This window comes from Octodon degus, unplaced genomic scaffold (genome assembly GCF_000260255.1).
Source record: "Octodon degus isolate 3935 unplaced genomic scaffold, OctDeg1.0 scaffold00107, whole genome shotgun sequence".
In the NCBI taxonomy this organism is placed as follows: Eukaryota; Metazoa; Chordata; class Mammalia; order Rodentia; family Octodontidae; genus Octodon; species Octodon degus.
The window spans coordinates 9,651,523-9,671,169 of record NW_004524683.1 but is presented as its reverse complement, the minus strand read 5'-3'; the positions used below and the strand labels follow the sequence as shown (position 1 = coordinate 9,671,169).

Genomic DNA, 19,647 nt, shown 5'->3' with positions numbered 1-19,647 from the left:
CCCCCTGGTGGGCTGAGCTGGCCACACACACACACACACACACACACACACACATAAATAAAAGACCCCATCTCAAAAAATGTCTTCTCCTCCTCCTCCTCCTCTTCCTCCTCCTCCTCCTCCTCCTCCTCATTTTTTTGTGGTACGAAGGCCAAACCAGAGCCTTGCTAGGCAAGCACCCTACCACTAAGCTAACTGCCAACCCTTTTAAAAACTTTTATTCTGAAACATGGTCTTGCTATACTGCCTAAACTGACAACAAATTTGTGATCTTTCTGTCCACACCTCTCAAGTAGATGAAATCATAAGTGTGTCTGTTTTTAATAGACAACTTGTCATACTTTTTTCTTTTTATTTTCTGACTTCTGGATTATCCTTAGAAAGTTATAAGTCCACTCCTAGTCAGTTCCTAAAGCTATTTAGAGGTGTCATGATTATCTCAGAGCTACTTCCCAACTTGGAAAAAGCCTAAACCCCAAGATCCTGTGGGTGTCAACTCCATGGGACGCAAGAAGCATCCAGACCTGAGGGCAGTGCACAGACCCCAAGATCTCTAGTGAAGTTTACACTACTGGAAAACACAGGTAGATAGGAAATTCACACAAAACTGTGAAAAGTTACAGAATAGGAAGATAAAGGACGCTATGGAAGGGAACAAAGGGGAAATTTAACTGACTCAGCTGAAGACATGCATCCTGGAAGACAGAGGTTTCTACTGAGGTTTTATGACTGAGTAGAAGTTAGCTAGGTGAAAAGCCAGGAAATCACTTCATGCAGTGAAGTGGTAAATGCAAAAACCTACAGTCTGGTCTTTAGCCATAGGGGTATATTCAAGTTTAAATGAATTACAATGAAATAAAGTTAAAATTTATTTCACCAGCCCCACTAACCATGGTTCAAATACTATCTTGCCCACATGTGACTAGCGGTGGTTTCCTCAGACACTCAGCTACAGAACTTCATCGTTGCAACAAGCTATGCATCACAGTACTATTCAGAAAGAGCTTGATGTGTTCAGGGAACTGAAAAGGGCTCTTTCAACAGGCATGCAATGTGCAAGGATGAGAGTGGCACAAGATGAAGAGGACATAGCACAGAATAGAGGGACCCTTGTCAGCGCTGAACTTAGCACTGGGGCTGATGTTCCTAGCCAGTTGCAGTTACAGAGGAAGTGCAAAGGAAATAAATTTAAGATTTATTACACAAAAACCCTACAGGCAGACACTAGCTCCCTTTTATAGATAATGCAGTTGAGACTCATATAGATAACTAACAACATACAGCTAGTTAGTGCCAGTGCTGCATTCAAAGTCAGACTTATGTGATGCCACAATCTGTTTTCTCCCTTGTGCCACCTAGTAGACTCCAGAAAGCTCTGCTTACTGAACTCTTAGATTGGAATGGAAGGAATTCTGACTTAGACCGAACTCAACTTGACACCATTTCTATGAAGGGAGTATTAGTTGTGGGTGAGTTAGACTCACCGTCGATGTACAGGAAGGGGCTCAGAGGCAGAGCTCTCTTTGCACTAGGGGACCTCCTTTTTCTTGAGTCACATAGAGGCACTCTAGAGGCCTTGCTGCTGCCCACATTCGAGGGAGAGCTCTGTGCAGATGCTAACCCAGAGAGCTAGGACCACACTGCCAAGGAGAACAGCTGGCTCAAAGACTCCCATCTGGAGCTGTCAGGAGGACTCACAGGTATCAGAATATACACTAACTCATCCCTGGCCTCAGACCTGTTGCAGTGATCACTTCCAAGATAGCATCATTAGAAAGAGAGAGTTCTGGTCCCCTGTTAAAGGCAATCTTGTCTCATTTAGCAAGTGAGTAAATTGCTGTTTCAGGCCATGCATGCCCGTAGCCCTAAGCAGCCACAGGGATGGAGGTTTTTAATTTGTTGCCTCAGCTCCAAGCATTTCCTGAGTCAGTGAAACACAAGCCTCGTAAGATATTTAAAAGAGTGTTAATTTTAGAACATGAGTTTTACATTAATTAGTTTCCCTACTTTTGAGATTTAGTATTTTCTAGGATGAATATGGTGCCTTCAAGTTTCCTGAGCTGGTATGAATGGAAAGATAAAATATACATACTTTCTTATTTCCATTATGAGTATTGTTTTTATAAATATGCCAAAATATGCAGTTTTATCTGCGGCTTTTAACTCTTTGGAGTAAATTCCCAAGAGTGGGATTTGTTAAATTAAAGAAATTTTCGATTTTAGAAAATGTTGCTTAAAGGTGGGGGACATAGCTCAGTGGCCTAAGCACCTGCTTGGCAAGCACTAGGACTTGGGTTCGATCCCCAGTACTGCATGCCATGCTGGCCGGAGAACCCCAGGCGTGGTGGCACACGTCTGTAATCCCAGCACTGGGGAGGCTGACACAAGATGATCACTATGAGTCCAAGCTGCGTAGTGAGACCCTGTACCAAATAAATAAATAAATGATTAGAAAATGTTGATTAAATCTGGGTTAACATTTAGGTTGCCTGTCAGAAATAATCCTGACTTTTCTTCTTAAATTCTGCCACTGTGGTGGATAAAAGTAATGTCTCATTACATTAATCTGTAAGATCCTGATCAATGAAAAGTTGACCTTAATGATTGTATTTTGGTTATTTCATTTTCCTGTTGTTTATTTCCTGATTTCTTTTTTACATCTTCCAGCTATTCCTTTTCAACTTGTGAGAATCTTTTGATTGCATGCATATTATCTCTCTACCTTTCAGTTTTACACCCTCGCTCAATAATATTATTTTCTATGAATACTTATTCTTGTAAGGAACAAACAAAAATACTGCATGGATAAGAATGCTTATGAAACTCTTGCTTTTTTGTTTGTTTGTTTGTTTAAGCATCATTCCCAGCTAGCTGTCACAAACGTGAGGTAATAAAATCATTTCAAAAGCAAAAAAAAAAAAAAGATAAAATGTACAATTATTTGTAAAAAGGATAATGAAGGATGCATGTGTTATCTTTCTGTTACTATGACAAAATATCTGAGCTAAATAATGAGAAGGAGGGAAAGTTGATTTGGGCTCACAGTTTCAGAGGTTTTTGTCAGTGGGCTTCACAGCCCTGTCGCTTCTGAACCTGTGGCAAGGCCCAGAATACAGTGGTGGAGGGGCACAGCAGGGGAAACTGCCTGACGCATGATGACCAACAAACCAAAGACAAAGGAAGGGGCCGTGCTGCCAGCACCCGCCTTAAGGGCACAGCTTTCCTCTAGACTCCGCCTTCTCATGCTGTCACCATCTCCCTTCAATATGTGGCCTTTGAAGGATACCCCAAAGTGTGACAATGAAAGTCTGAAGAAGTAAAATAGATGTAGTCAAGGTGATGGGCAGAAATCATAGCCTTAAAGAAGAGCAGTCATTCTTAGAAGAGTGAAAAAAGGGAACTTTTCAGTGGATGAGGAGGAAGATACTAGTGGCCTCTACCTTAGAAATATGAAGCAAGATTTTTTGCATTTTAAACATTGTATTGGTATATTTTAGATATATATAATAACATTCATTATGAAGCAAGATATTTTATAGAGAACTGCTGTCTTAGTTACTTTTTTCTTTGCTGAGACAAAATACATCAGTTAAAGGAGTATAGGTTTGTTGTAGCCTGAAGTTCGTAGAGGTTTCAGCACGTAGTCAGCTAGCTCCAAGGCAGAGGGGCATGACAGGAGAAATGGTCCCTAGCGTGGCTGGCAGGAGTCAGCAAGCAGGAGCCTCCCTTTCCCTTTTATTCCACTCAGGCTGTAAACCTGCAGGTTGGTGCCACTCACACCCAGGGTGGGCCTTCCCATTATCCACACCCACAACTATGCTGAACCAATAGGTGGGTTAATTTAGTTATCAAACCCTTAATCCATATTTATACACCCTGGATCAAGCCACCTCTGAAAAGCCTTAATTAGCAGCACATGAGCCTTTGGAGAGACATCTAGGCACAACCCATAAGAACCGTGAAAAAAAAGAAATTTAATATATGGAGATCTGTGGCTCTGTTGAATAAATGCAGGAAATAACAAAGCAATAATCATAAGGAGAGTGAGTGACATACCATAATGCATTCAGAGAATCCTTGATGTACTGTCTTTATACCAGTGGAACCCAAAGTTGTAATTCCAAAAATACCCTTGTCCTCTACATTCTATAGCAGTATGCAGTAGTTGCCTATGTGGCAGCTCTGGTTTGAAGTCTGAAGAATGTTTTGCAAAGAATGTATACAAAAGAGCATGAAAGGGCTCTTGGTAATTTTCTTTTTTAAACTTGCAATGTTTGTCTTCACTCTGTTCTTTATATTTTGAAAGTGAAAAGAAATAGTACCAAGTCAATTTCCTTTTTAAAAAAATTCTGTTCTATGTATCTACAAGCCATAAAGTTGCTCTAAAGATTTTAAAAGTATTAATAGTACTTTTACCAGCGTAGCACTTTTTTCTTTTGAAACAAACAGAACAGTAAAATATTTTGCTTCTTCACAGGTTCTTCCATCTCAGATAATGGCACCACCATTCACCCATTTGCTCTAGCTCAAAAGTTAGAAATTTCCCCATTTTCTCTTTTACTCTCATACCCAAATATATCTTTTTCCTTCTTGTTGTTACAAAATTTAACCCATTCACCATAAGTTTGGGGTGTCTCAAATCATATAGCATCTATTGGTCTTTCAGTTCCTTCAGTGGTCTTCCATGCCAAGTCTGATGGCATACTTGACTCTGAGGCCAGAGGCGGTATTGTAGGTCCAGGCCACAGCAGCCAGTTTTCATGCAGGAATCACTGCGCCAGTCCCCCCAGCCATCTCTTCATCTTGGTCTTGCCACAGAGGGAGCAGGTGTACTTGGCGTGCTGGCTGATTTCAATGTTCTTCACCATTTTCCGGAGGGAGGCACCCTAGCAGGGCCCATAATCACCAATGATTCTGAACCTCTTGGTGTGTTTATCCATGTCACAAAGAGCTGGGCCCAAGCCCAGAGAGCCCAAGTATCGTCTCACTCTACCCATCCACTCAGTGAAAGGGAGACATTTCAAGTTGGAAGTAGTCCAAACCACCTTGAATCACATAACCATTTTGATATCTGTATTTAGAAAACAGGACCAAGCCAAATGTGTGTTCTGCTGAGCTTCACACACTTACACTGTACCTAGCTCCCCGCAGACATTTACTCCTGAGGATCCTGAAGGCACTTCCAACTCAGCAGGAGAAAAACTGAACTTACCATCTTCTACCACTGAACCTACCTCTCCTCCAGCTTTTTTTTTTTTTTTTTTTTTGGTCTTCTTGAGACAGGTTTCATGGGATAGTTCAGGCTGGCCCTGAGCTCATTTTGTTGCCCAGACTGCTCTAGAACTCCCAGCGATCCTCCTGTCTCAGCCAGCAGAGTTCTGGGATTACAGGCATGTGCCACCACATCTAGCTTCCTCAGGTATTATGTATTTTGATTTTTTATGCTAACAGTTATTCAAGCTAGAAGTTCAGTAACCCTCCATTACCTCATCTCATATCTGATCAATTTCCATGGCTTAACAATTCTACCTAGTAAATACTACCATCTGTTCCAAATTTAGCATCAGTGCTTTCTCTCCTCCCATACAGTGTGTGTTTCCATAAGCTGTCAAAACGGGTCCTTTAGCATATAAATGTGTTTGTGTCACTTTCCTGTCTAATACTCTTCATTCTTATCATAAAAATCCAAGACTTTCCAGCCTCCTTTTCCAGGATTTTCCCCCCTTTTTTCTTCTTTTAATTCTGTTTCTCATACTAAATTAATTGCCACCCTCTGATGATGGTTGATTCTCTCACACTTCTGTGAATTTGGGCACAGTATTCTCCTGCCATAAAGTTCCCTTCTTCCTACAAGATAGGCAAATTCTAAACAATACTCTGTTTTTAATTCATGTGCATCTCCTAGGTGATGCCTTTTGTGATTTTTTTTTTTTTTTGAGACAAGTTCTTGTCAGATCAGCCTTGAAATCACTATGTAGCCCAGGATGGACTCAAATTTGTGGCAATCCTCCTGCCTCAGTCTCCCACGTGCTGAGATTACAAGCATATGCAACTATGCCCAGCAGATTTCTTCTTTAAATTTTCGACAAAACTAGTTTTATAAGTTCATCTAGCAGTACAAAGCTGCTAATGTATTTTTTGTTTTTTTAAAGTATATTATTTTTTTCTTTTACACTATAAAATATATATACAGAAAGGTCCACAAGATACATGTACATAGTATTGGGGGGGCAAGAAATATAATTTTTTCAACAAGATGCTGATTATTTTATTTTAAAGCATTAAAAACAAAAACAAAACAAAAAATAGCAAAAGCAAAGACAGAAACAGTAATAACAATACATACACTCTCCTTAAAATAAATTAAAAAATAAGTAAAAAGGACAAGAAAAAATTAAGGCTTATTGAAAGCAAGCGTTAATGTTCAATTATTTGTCCAATCTTGCATACCTGTATCTGTTAATCTGAGTAACAGATTTGATGATAAAAACATGTAATATAGCAACCACTGTTGATGTGCTATTCTTGTTTTGAAAACATATATACAGTTTTAGAAAGCCAATTAATTATACAATGAATATTCACAAAACTTCACCCTGCTTTAAAAAATAGAACCTTCCTAGCATCCTATTAACCTCCTTAGGAAGGGGATTACATGTCTCCGTAATCACAGCCCATCCTTCCTAAGTGATTACCTCCCTAGAGTAATCACTATTTTCATCTCTGTGTGATTATTTTCTTGCTTTTCTTTATAATTTTTTACCTTTGTATGCATTTCTAAATAATATAATTTAGTTCATCATTTTTTAGGCATTTATATTAGGGAAATGATGTTTTGTTTGTTTGTTTTATTTAGTTTGCTGTACTGGGGATCTAACTCAGAACCTTGTGCTTGCCAGGCAAACACTTATGCCACTGAGCTATCTCCCCTACCTGGAAATGGTGTTTTATATATTACATGAATTTCATTTCTCTTGTTGGTCATTAAGTTTGTTGGATTCGTCCATATCATATCATTGTTTATAACTAGACTCCGTTCACTTTTCTTACTGTATAGTAGTTGCTGTTAGTATACTCTGATTCCTGTATCCATACTAAGGTGATACACATTTGGATCATTTCCAAGTTTTAGTTATTTTGAATAATGCGGCTATAAACATTTTATGTACATGTTCATATATAATGTAAAAATTTCTTTATGACCAGGCCCAGGGTAAGGGCTTCTTCACTTCGTTGGCTAGTATCCAACTGTATGCTACAGGGGATCTACCAATCGGTTCTACTTCTCAGTGTCTAAGAATTTTCATTGCTCCATGTTCTCACCAATACTCGCTATTGTCAGACTTGCTAATTTTGCCAGCTTTGTAAACATGTAATGATTTCTCAGCTTAGTTTTCATCTGCATTTCCCTAGCCACTACTAAGGTACAATACCTTTTCATACAGTATTTATTGGTCATTTAAATTTTTTTTGTAAAGTGCTTATTCAAGGTTTTTGCTCATTTTTCTATTAGATTGTCTATTTCTTGATTTCCTTATAGTACTGAATATCTTATGATATTCTTCACTTAGTATTGCACCTTATGAACACCTCTTATAAATACATCCTATACTGTATATTCTAACTGACCTCCATATCTCTGGTCTCAAACTCTTTCATTCCATCTTCTTCATAGCTACATGAGTCTATTTCTAAGAGAAACCCATTTCTTGTCTTCCCTATGCCCCAAACCTTTCATGACACCCACTGCCTCCCATACGACACAGCGTGCAAGCCATCCACCATCTGCTCTGCCTGGCACTCCCAGCTCCTGCTGAATCCCCTCCCCAGTCTGTTACTGTAAACCTCAACTCTGCCGTACTGTTTGCAGCTCCTTAAACACATAAGACACTTCCACACCTGCCTTTGCCAACATTACCTTTCTCTTCCCTTTGCCTTTAATTTGGAGTAATCCTACTTGCCACTTGCATTGCCACATGAAGTTCACCTGTGTAAAGTATTTTCCAAAACTGTCTTTTCTGTTCTTTTCTTTTTCCTTTCCTTTTCTTTTCTTTCTTTCCTTTTTTTTTTTTGAGACAGGCTCTCACTATGTAGTTCAGGTTGACTTTGAACTCACTATATAGCCAAGGCTGCCCTTGAACTCAAGGCAACCCTCCTGCCTCAACCTCCTGAGTGCTAGTATTATAGACATATACCACCATACCCGCTCCAAAACTCTCTTTCTCACCTTTATTAACTCTCCATCTTTTGCTTCCCACTAAATACACTTTTATTGGCTTAAGTGTGTGTGTGTGTGTGTGTGTGTGTGTGTGTGTATAAAACTCACTAGTAGAGTGCTTGTCTAGCATGTGTGAAGCCTTGACTTCAATCTCCAGTAGCAGGGGAAAACACCATTGTTATTATTTCTAGAAAGGCATTTGTTTACTCTGTTACATTTTTTTTTTAATATATTTGCTTCTCCCATTAGACTGTATGTCAGTCCTTCTACATCAGGAAACTCTGGAGAGTAAGGAAAGTTTTAGCCATTTCTTTTTTTTTTTTTTTTTTCCCCTTCATGGCCTGGCATAGTATCTGGCACAAGGGAAGCTGTGGTAAATAGGAGAAATCATTACTAGTGTTAATACTGTTATTGAGCACATGCTAAGTTTCCTCTTAGACTATAAAGCCCTGCAGGAGCCTGCCTGGCCCTTGGAGTAACTATGTCTAATGAATTAATAACTTATTAAAGCAGTGATTGCTTTAAAGCAATATTTGGAGTAGGAATAACAAGGAATTGAATGTTATGTTTGAAGAGAAACAGCACTGACTTATATCCACCTCATGAAAGTGAAATTTCAAATTCAAACTAATTAAAAACAAAGTTTTAAAAGAACAAAAGTAACAGGGTCTTCCATGAGGAGCTTGTCACTGTCACAGCGAATCTTGTAAGTGAACCAGCTAAGATTTTTATTGCCCAGAAAGAGCACCTGTGGACTGGAGCAACCACTCTGCAAATGTTTCAGAAATGCACAGTGAGCGAAGCTCTCCTGCACTGCATGCACTCGTAAACAAAAACACGGCAGCTGGTGTGGTGGCGCATGCCTGTAATCCCAGTACTCAGGAGGCTGAGGCAGGAGGATCGTTGTGAGTTCAAGACCAGCCTGGGCTACAAAGTAAACTCAAGGCCAGCCTGAACTACAGAGCAAGACCCTGTCTGCACAATGATGTGTGATTTCTGTGATTTCTGATGTGTGAGCCCCACCCTCACCCCTTCCTCTGCCCCTCAAGGAAGCAGATCCTGTTACAGCGGGTGGTAGTGACTGCTTATTACAGTGACAGCTTCGGTCTGTCCCAACTTTCATTGTTTTATAAAAGCAAATCATTTCTTCAAACTTCAATAGTTTGTTAGTGGCAATAAATTCCCCACAATTGACAACCTGGCTGAGAACCAAGATATGTACAGTCATGTATTTTGTGGAAAGAAGAGAGGCTTTGGGGTAACTCTACTTGTGATTTGTATACAACTCAGTTGTGGCTCTATGATCCTGAACTAGTTGCACAGTGTATCTGGCTTTCATCTGCAAAGGGGTTGTCTACTTCACAAATTGCTGTGAGGACTATAAATACTTATGGAAAACATTCAGCATAAAATATCCCTCCTAAATATCTTTAAAATCCATATACATATCTCTGCCCCCATCCTGCTGCCGCCCTATTTTAAGCAGCCTCTATCTGTGTTGTGCATCGTTCAGCAGCATGACTGGTCCTTTGCTTTCATCCTTGGTTGCCCAGTTCTACTTGATGCAAAGTGTATTCTGAAAGGCTGATCTGAACCCTTAACAGGTGTGTCCCTGATGTGGAGATGGCTCTGCAGCTGCCGCTGATTGAGTGCCTGTCATTGACAGGGACTGATTTAGCTCAAATTGTGTTACCTCTTTTAAGCCTTGCACTGAGCCTATGAAGTAAGCACAATCATTCACCTTTTTTGCAAGTCGTCCTTGCACAGAGGCCATGCTAATCTTCTCTGAATTGTTCCAATTTTTTTTAAATGTATTTTGTGCAGGGTCTCACTACACAGCTCATACTTGTAGTGACCCTCCTGTTTTTAAGCCTCACAGTGCTGGGACTGCAGGCATGGACCAACACACCCAGACTCAGTGGCCAGCTCAGCATGCCTAGGGGCAGGGTCAGTGTGGCATGTGGTGCCAGGGATCAAACTCTGAACCCTGTGCTTGCCTAAGCAGGTGCTTAGTCCACTGAGCTTCTCACTGGCCCCAATTTTAATATATATATTAAAGCATATCATTCATCTTTTTAAATTTGTTAAACTTTTTTATTACATGCTAGCAGTACATAATGATTACACTCATTGTGGGGAGCTGGTACACGTACATATCACCTCTTCATTTCTTTTATGTCCCCTCCCTCCCCACCCCCTCCTTTGATCTTTTGCTCCCCTTCCCACTTAAGGAGATAGATCTTTTTGCATCATTCACCTTGCAAATACTAGAACTTGGAGAGCCTGAGTGACTTGCCCACAGCTCCTCTGCGGGGATGTGAAGAGCCCTGTTTATGTCCACATCTATCTGCTTCTGCAACTGATGCTCTGCCTGTGTCACACTGCCCGCGCCATGGGTTACCAGAGCATGTGTTGGTCAATATTCCAACCGTACTCTTATGACAGCTTGTGTGTTCATCCTGGGCTTATTGTACAGTCGTCTAGTAATTGGGCTTTGCACACCTCTTGGCTACAGGGAGAAGGAGGTGGATGTGGATATATGATCTCCCCCGATAGCTGCATTCATTTTTTGTATGGCTATCAGTAAACTGACCTGCTAGATGTGTACTTCAGCTCTTTATGACTTAGTGAGCATACATGAGGCTCCCTGGGCTCAGCTGTGACAGGATTAGTTTCTGGACCAGCAGGCTGAAGGCCAGACTCTGGACTTTGATAAATTTGTTAAGGGATATAGCAGCTGGTATAGGCCTTCTGGCAGCCGGTTTGCTGCTCTGAACTACAACTTTCTGATACCTACAATTAACCTTGATGACAATGATGAAAAATCTTTTATTTGGTGTCAAACCTGGCTGCTTTTGTACACTTTTAGATATGAACAGTCAGTCTACAGTTGGTTTCTTAAGGCTCAGGCTTGTCTTTGTACATTTCTTTTCATCTTTTAATGTTTCTTCAGGCACTCAATCAACAAACATGTTTTGATTCCAATAACAAGGAGAATACAAAGAAAGTATTTTGTTCTTGTCTTTATGATGCTTATAATGTAATTGGGAACATTAGACTTTGAAAAAAACCCAAAATACCAGATCATAATATTTCACATAGTAAGCATCCTACATATGAATCACATGGATGTGAAGTGAACATTCGTTGTAGCACATGTGTGGCTTTCATGTGCAGTCTCAGTATCTCTTGGCTGGGTGATTCTGAGCTTCCCATCCACATCCATACCTCTGACCACCCACAGAGGCTGCAGACTTATGATATTCAGCTCCATCTCGGTGAATCTCCTGTCAGAGCCTCAGATTCAACATATCAAAATAGATTTGATGAACATTCCTCTTTGGAGAAAGAGTATAACCTCAAAGTCAAGAGCATGGAGCCTGGGATAACAGTGCAACTCACATCTTTAGTAGAATAGGGGGAAAATTTCTCAACAGTTTGTGTGTTGTGTGTTGTGTGTGTGTGTGTGTGTGTGTGAGAGAGAGAGAGAGAGAGAGAGAGAGAGAGAGAGAGAGGGGAAGAGAGAGAGAATAAGGTTTTTAGCACTATCTTGAAATCATATACAGCATTCAAAGCACTCAGTGCAGTACCTGTACACAGTAGTATGAATTATTAGCTGCTCTCACCCATAATTTCCTCCAAGGTTCTGTTTTCCTTATTTTGCAATGATATCACTATCTGCTCTAGTCCTCTCCTTCACCCCATCTCATTTAATTAGGTACCAAGAACTATATTCTACCTTCTTATTATCATTCAGATTATGATGCTGTCAGCATATGCTTCTGCAGCATCTACTGAATGCCAAACACATTAGTAGGCACTGAAGACATAGAGATGCATACTTAACAGTCTGTGTGTCCTTAGGAGCAGGTACATACAGAGCTGTAGTCCTCAGCTGATACACACAGAGGAAACACAGAGTGTTGACGAGATCCTACAACAGACCACCCTTCCTCTTTTTAAAATCAGTGACCTGTGCTCAAGCCTGCATCAGCTTTCCCTGTAGATATTGTCAAAGTTTTAAAATTTTTTTTGTAAGCTTTTTTTTCCCTGGTACTGGGGATTGAACTCAGGACCTTGCGCTTGCCAGGCAAGCACTTATGCCACTGAGCTATTGCCCAGCTAATTTTTTTTTTGTATAGGTTAAACACAAATATATGCTCACTGTAAAAAAAATTGATTTCAAAAATAAAATGTCCCAGTCGGATATGGTGGGTACTCAGCTACTCTGGAGGCTAAAAGGGATCACCGCTTAAAGACCAGCCCCAGTGACATAGTGAGGCCCAGGCTCAAAGAAAGACTGGAGGGCCAGGGAGATAGTTCAATAGAATAAGTACTTGCCTGGCAATCACAAGGGCCTGAGTTCAATCTCCAGTTTCACCAAAAAAAAAAAAAAAAAAAGAAAGACTGGAGATGTAGCTCAGTGGTAGAACACTTGCCTGGCATATAGAATGTATGAGAGAGAGAGAAAGAGAGAGAGAAAGAGAGACAGAGAGAGACAGAGAGAGAGACAGAGAGAGACAGAGAGACAAAGAGACAGAGAGAGAGAGGAGAGAGAGACAGACAGACAGAGACAGAGAGACAGAAAGAGACAGAGAGAGATAGAGACAGAGAGAGAGAGACAGAGAGAGAGACAGAGAGACTTTTGCTCTACTTTTTCTTCACAAAAGTAAATACTTGTTTACGCTTTAGTAAGTGCCTTTCAGGGGCTGGGGAGATGGCTCGGTGGAATAAGTGCTTCCCTGGCAAGCACAAGGGCCTGAGTTCAATCCCCGGTTAAAAAAAAAAAAAAAAAAAAGAGAGAGAGTAAGTGCCCTTCAAAACACTTTTCTCTATATATGTGTGCCTTATGTGTATTTACATATCCACAAATGGCTTTATATCCTAAGCATACATCTTGAATTTTCCCATGTAAATATGTAATAGTTAACTTATTCTCTTTAACTCTTAAGTGTTATTGTATTTTGGAGCTATCATACTTTAGTTATTTCCCTGTCAAAACCCTAGTACTTTACTTCCTCTTTGTCACTATTGCTACAGCAACTTTTTATGCATTTCTTTGTATTGATGCATGAAATATTTCTTTATGTAGGTTTCCAGAAGTGAAAGTCCTGGATTAATAAGTATAAGAAAGAATTTTGTTAGACTGTGGTAAATTAGCCTTCAAGTTGGGCATGATGGTACACATCTGTAATCCCAGCACTTGGAAGGCTGACCCAGGAGGACTGCTGACCCAAGAGGACTGTTTGAGGCCAGCCTGGGATACCAACTGAGTTCAAAGCCAGCCTGAACTGCATAGTGAAACCCTGTCTTGAAAAAGACAAAGAAGGGGGCCTGCCCGGTAGCTCAGTTCTTTAAGTGGCTGCTTCAACAAAACAGTCAGGCTCAGGTTGCTTGGGTTCGATCCCCACAACACAATACAGCCAGTCATGCCTTGAGGGTATTCGGCGTTTAAAAAACAAAAAAAGCACTTCTGCCATTTTATCAGATTCCAATACTCTTATCAATAAAAGTGGTTAAATAAAGTTTAAAAAAAAAAAAAGACAAAGAAAAATAAAGGGGGCTGGCCAATAGCTCAGAGGATTAAAGCGCCTGCAAGCAAGCACTGGGACCTGGTGTTTGATCCTCAGGCCTGCCATGCTGGCCCCACCTCTGAGGCACGCAGAGACAGCAATTGAGACTGGATGTGGTAGTACGCACCTGTAATCCCAGCTCTTGGGAGGCTGTAAACAGGCAGGTCACTATGAGTCTGATCTAAGGGTTTTGTTTTGTTTTTTTTTTTTTTTCTCTGAATGCCCTCAGGCATGGTTTGTCTGGCTGGAGTGTTGTAGGAGTCGAACTACAGCAACCTGAGGCTCACAGCTTTGTGGAAGCAGCCACTTAAAGAACTGAGCTATGGCCAGGCCCCCGAGTCTGATCTAGTAGTGAGACCCTGAACATACTGTAGACCCTTCTCTAAAATACAAAAAAAAAAAAAATAGCCTTCAAAAAGACTACACATTTTCAATCGCATCCAAAAGCTAAATAAGAATATTAACTTCAGTAATGAGAATCATTATTTACCTCATCAATACTAGGTATTATCAATCTAATTTTTGCACATATAGTGCATAGAAATGCTGTGTCATTCTTTTATAGGCATATGTTTCTATGGCTACTAGTGAAATTGAGCATGCTTCCACATATTTATTGATCATTTGTATTTCTTATGTGAACTCTTTGTATTGTTTGCTTATTTCTCCATTAGTTTTTCTTTTTCTTTTGGTTTAAAGGCTTCCTCTATTATGTTATGAAATTAATTCTTTCTCTGTTATATGTGTTGCAAATATTTTTTCTGGGCTTGTTTGTCTTTATTTACATTATCTTGCATGGTTGAGATATTAATTCCTGTATAATAAATTTATCATTCTTCTACTATGACTACTAAAGGTTGTATTTTGCTCAGGAAACCCAGACCTTAAATATTTAATTTTTTCTTTGATAATTTCAGTTTCCAAGATCGATCTTTGATACAATTAAAATGCATAGTGTGAATTAAGCCTATAACTTTTTTCTAAGAGAATGTCCAGTTTTTTCAGTACAATTAAATAATCCAACATTTTCCCATTGATTTGAAATGCCAGATTGTACATGAGTCTATTTCTGGACTCACTTCTCAATTTTATTTTTATGCAAATGCTATAGTTTCAACAAAAGATATTTTTATTTCTTATGAGGCCAAAATATGTACATTCTACACTTTTTATTTCCATACTGGAAATTGAGAACTGTTCACACTAAGCTACATCCTCAGCCCATTTTTATTTATTTTGAGACAGGGGCTCACTAAATTGCTAAGTTTCCCCGGCTGGACTCAAACCTGTGAACATCCTACCCCAGCCACCTGGTATTGGAGGCATGTGCCACTACACCTGGCTTATTCTTCCTTTTAAATTTTTTAAAAATTTATTTGGTACAGGGTCTCACTACGCAGCTCAGACTCACAGTGATCCTCCTGTGTCATCTTTCTCAGTGCTGGGATTATAGGCGTGGGCCACAATGCCTGATTTCCGTGGCCAGCACCAGGCAGGGCTGGCATGATATTCAGTACCAGGGATCGAACCTGGGTCCTTGCACTTGCCAGGCAGGCGCTTAGATTTCCAAGCTATTTCCCCAGCCTTTTTTTACTTTTTTAAATCACACCTTTTCTCATAATTTTCAAGACTTATTTTGTACATTTCTTCAGATGAGTTTCAGGATAAATTTGCCAGTTCTATAAAACAACCTAAGTATTTTGATCAAATTTTATTAAATTTATAGTGTAACTTGAGTCCCATCCAGGAGCATGATGCATTCTTCATTTTCTTCTTTCAATATCTTTCAGTAAAGTTTACAGTTTCTTTGTATGAATCTTAGACACACTGGTGATTAGTCACATATATTTTAAAGTTTGCTATTATCAGAGAGACATTTTCCATTACATTTTTCTATTTGCTTGTAATTGATAAATATAAAGGATTGGGTTTTTGTTGATCTTTTGTCAACCCCTTAATAAAATCTAATATTAACTTTGAGTTTTTACAGTTAACTCTTAGATTGTCTAAATTGAAGATTAAATCATTTGTAAGTACTAATGGTCCTGTCTCTTTATAATACTATGTTTTTTCTTGTTTTATTGCACTAGCTAAAACCTTCACAGACATGGAGTTGCAGTGATGGCAATGAAAATAGGTGTCTTCTATTTCTTAACTTTAATAGAATTTGTGAATGATTTTTTCCAAAGCAAAGAAATTTTCTATTATTTATTACTGAGTTTTAAAATTTTTGTCTTGATTTTTTAAATTTGTTTGGATATTTACATTTTAAAAACAGCAGTGTATATTAAAATTTAAGTCTTTTTACAGTTCCTCTTTACAGTGACCATGAAATTTTCTCTTTTAATCTTTTTGGGGCTTGTTTGTTTTTTGTTTTTGCTGAGAATTTTACCTTGAACTTGTGATCTTTCTGCATTAGTCTTCTAAGTGCTGGGATTATAGGCATATACCACCATCCCCAGATCTCCTTTAATTTATTAATGTAATGAGTTATATTCCTAGATTTCCAAATATAAAATCATCCCTTACATTTCTGGATAAACCTTACTGAGTCACAAAAATTGCTCTAAAGACCAATTAAATCTGAGTTACATACATTTATATTCTTTTTTATTTTTTAAAGAATACAAAATAGTTTTTAAAAAAGCAGAATTGTTCAATGGGAAGGAAAAACTGGGGTGAGAAAAAGGACAAAAGAAAGAAAGGAAAAAGATATATATGTAGGATGATTTGGATAAATGTACTGCCGATTTCTGCTGGTCTTTTGAAAGTAGTAGTTAATGCTTAATTTTTTTTCTTTTTGTTCTTTTTTCTTTTTAATTTCTTATAACTTTATTTTGCCATTGTTTTTATTTTTTAACTAATTTTGCCCATTTATATCTGGTAATGTAAACAACTAATTTGAAGATAACATCATGCAACACAGCAACCATTGTTGAATTCCTATATTGTTAAGTAAACTGATATTTATTTGTACTGTTGCCTTTGTTCACTTCCTAATGGTATAACAGAACAGAACACTGGAGCCTGGGTAATTTATGAAGAAGGCAAGTTTACTTTGACTCATGGCTCTGCGGGCTGAGAAGTCCAAAGGCAGGGCACAAGCATCTCCCAAGTACAGAGAGTCTCATGCTACTTCAATTATAAAAGAAAGTAGAACAGACACAGGTGTGGGTGGGTGAAAGCGATGCAAGGGATGAGTTTGCTTTATAACAATCCTCACTCATACTAACTAATCCAATCTCCCAAAAGTGAGAACTCATATGAGAAAGACATCACTTTTTTTTTTTTTTTTTTTTTTTTTTTGCAGAACTGGTGATTGAACTCAGGCCCTTGTGCTTGCCAGGCAAGCACTTATTCTACTGAGCTATCTACCCAGCCCCATCACTTTATTCTCGAGGGCTCCAGCTCTATGACCCAAACTCTTCTCATCAGGCCCACCTCCCAACATCGCCTCCTTGCGTTATTGCGTTCTAAGCTCATGAACTTTCTGCTCAAATCATAGGCTCTGTTTTTGTCTCTTTTTCATGTTGGAGCAATATAGGTTTAGTACATCAGTTCTCAGTTATTTTTTTTCACAGGACCTATTTGCCTTTTTAAAAGTTGTTCAGGATCCTCAAAGAACTTTGCTTATGTGAATTACCTATCACAAAGAACTAAGATATAGCTCAGTGGTAAAACACCTGTTGGTGTGACCTCTAGTATTGCACATAATTATACATAAGAAACTAAAATTGAGAAATTTTATTTTTTACTATTTGTCTTATCAGGTCTCTTTAAATTTTTTATTTTATTAATACATGTTTGCAGTTCATACAGTTTACAATCATCTTAAGGAGTGATTATATGTACATACCACAACTTGTTCTTTAAAAAAAAAAATTCATCCTTCTACAGTTCGTCTATTCAACTTTTCATTCTTGTTTATATTATTGGTCTTAGCTCTTGTTATGGGATATAATGTTGACACTAATTGGGTTTATTGGGTTTCTACATGTGGTATAGCTTTATTCCACTTGTTTTCCCTTCTCCTCCTCCTCACCCGTTGCAATTTTCCCCTTGTGCCACTTCCCTTTTGCAAGAGATCCATCTCCTTGTCTCCTTCTATCTGTCCTTATTATTTTCTTTGGTTATACTTTGCTTCATTTGAATGAGAGATAACATATGGCATTTAAGCTTATGTGTCTGATTTATTTCACTCAACATATTTTCTAGGTATATCCATTTTCCTACAGATATCTCAAATCTGTTATTTTTTTTTTACAACAGAGTAATATTCCAGTTTATATATAGCCACCATGTTTTCTTTATCCAATCATCTATTAATGGGCATACAGGATATTTCCAGGATTTAGCTATTACAAATTGGCTTCTATAAATGTTGAGTATGCATGTTTCACTGAAGGATGATGTCTTAAGATTTTTGGGGAAAACCCTAGCAAGTGGATCACTTGATCATGTGGAATTTCTAATTTCAGTTCTTTGAAAAATCTCCATACTTATTTTCTTAATGGTTGTACTAGTCTCATTCCCAACAACAATGAAGGAGGGTTCCTTTTTTACTACAGCCTCACCAGCATTTGTTATTGTGTGATTTCTTCATGTTTGCCATTCATTCTGGAGCAGGTGGAATCTTAATCTTGTTTTAATTTGCATCTCTCTAATGGCCAGAGATCTTGAACATTCTTTCATATATTTGTTGACCATTTGTATTTCTTCCTCTGTGAAGTGTCTGTTTATTTCTCTTGTCCATTTCTTGACTATCTTTGATTTTAGGTGGCTTAATTTTTTTAATTCTTTATATGCTCTAGATATTAGTTTCTGTGTGAGGAATACCTGGCAATATTTTTTTCCATTCTGTAGGTTGTATCTTCACTCTTGTGATTGATCTTTTGCTATACAGAATCTTTTTAGTAGCTTTTCAGCTTTAGATATAATCCCATTTTTTATTCTTGCTGTTATTTCTTGTGCAATTGAAGTTCTATTTAGAAAATCTTTTTCTACACCTATGTCTTCAAATGATTTACCTATTTTACCTAAAATGGAGAAATTCTAAGACATATGTTTCTTTAGTTGCTAGACCAATTGCATCATCATGTGGCATTTTGTTAACTTCTAGAAACTCCAACATACAATTGTAAGAGAATAAGCATAAAAAAAAATCAAAACATCTTAGTATCATTATTAAGATAATTTTGGCCTTGTGGACCCCCAGAAAATTTGGGGGATCTTTAAGTAAACATATTGTATACTCAGGGAATTGTTGGTCTGGCAGAATGAATTGTAAGTTTTTCAATTTTTCTATGTACTAATATAAATAACACAGACATTAGTATGTCTTGAAGGTAGAACTCACTTGTAAGTTATTTGGAACTGATGGTTTTAGGAATGGTGTGTCTTAGCCTATCATTTCATTTCCCTTATGGTTATTGGCCTATTCAGGTTTTAATCTCTTATAAGTCATTTTGTCTTGTCTTGTCTTGTCTTGTCTTGTCTTGTCTTGTCTTGTCTTGTCTTGTCTTGTCTTGTCTTGTTTTGTCTTATCAAGGTCTTGCTACGTTACCCACACTGCTCTTGAACTTCTGGGCTCAAATGATCCTCCCATCTCAGCCTCCTGCATAGCGGGGTCCATAATGTGGACCACCTGACTCAGCCTTGGGTCAATTTGTAAGTTTACATTTACAATGTAAATAAGTTAAAAACTCATATGTATATATTTTAATTTTATAAGTATAGAGTTACACTTACAATTTTAGGTCAAAATTAAGTCCTCTTTTCATTTTGAATTTGTATACATTTTCTTATTCTCATTTGGGTTTGCCAAAGGTTTATCTGTTTTACTGTTATTTGTTGATA

General features: G+C 38.3%; 1 protein-coding gene and 1 pseudogene across 1 annotated transcript in view; one reads left to right on the top strand and one right to left on the bottom strand.

The window, feature by feature from the left end:
- The window catches only part of Rnf220 (ring finger protein 220), a 243,958-nt gene that overhangs the window by 34,185 nt on the left and 190,126 nt on the right, over positions 1-19,647 (top strand). The window lies entirely within an intron of this gene.
- On the bottom strand, positions 9,940-10,053 carry LOC111818922 (annotated as a pseudogene).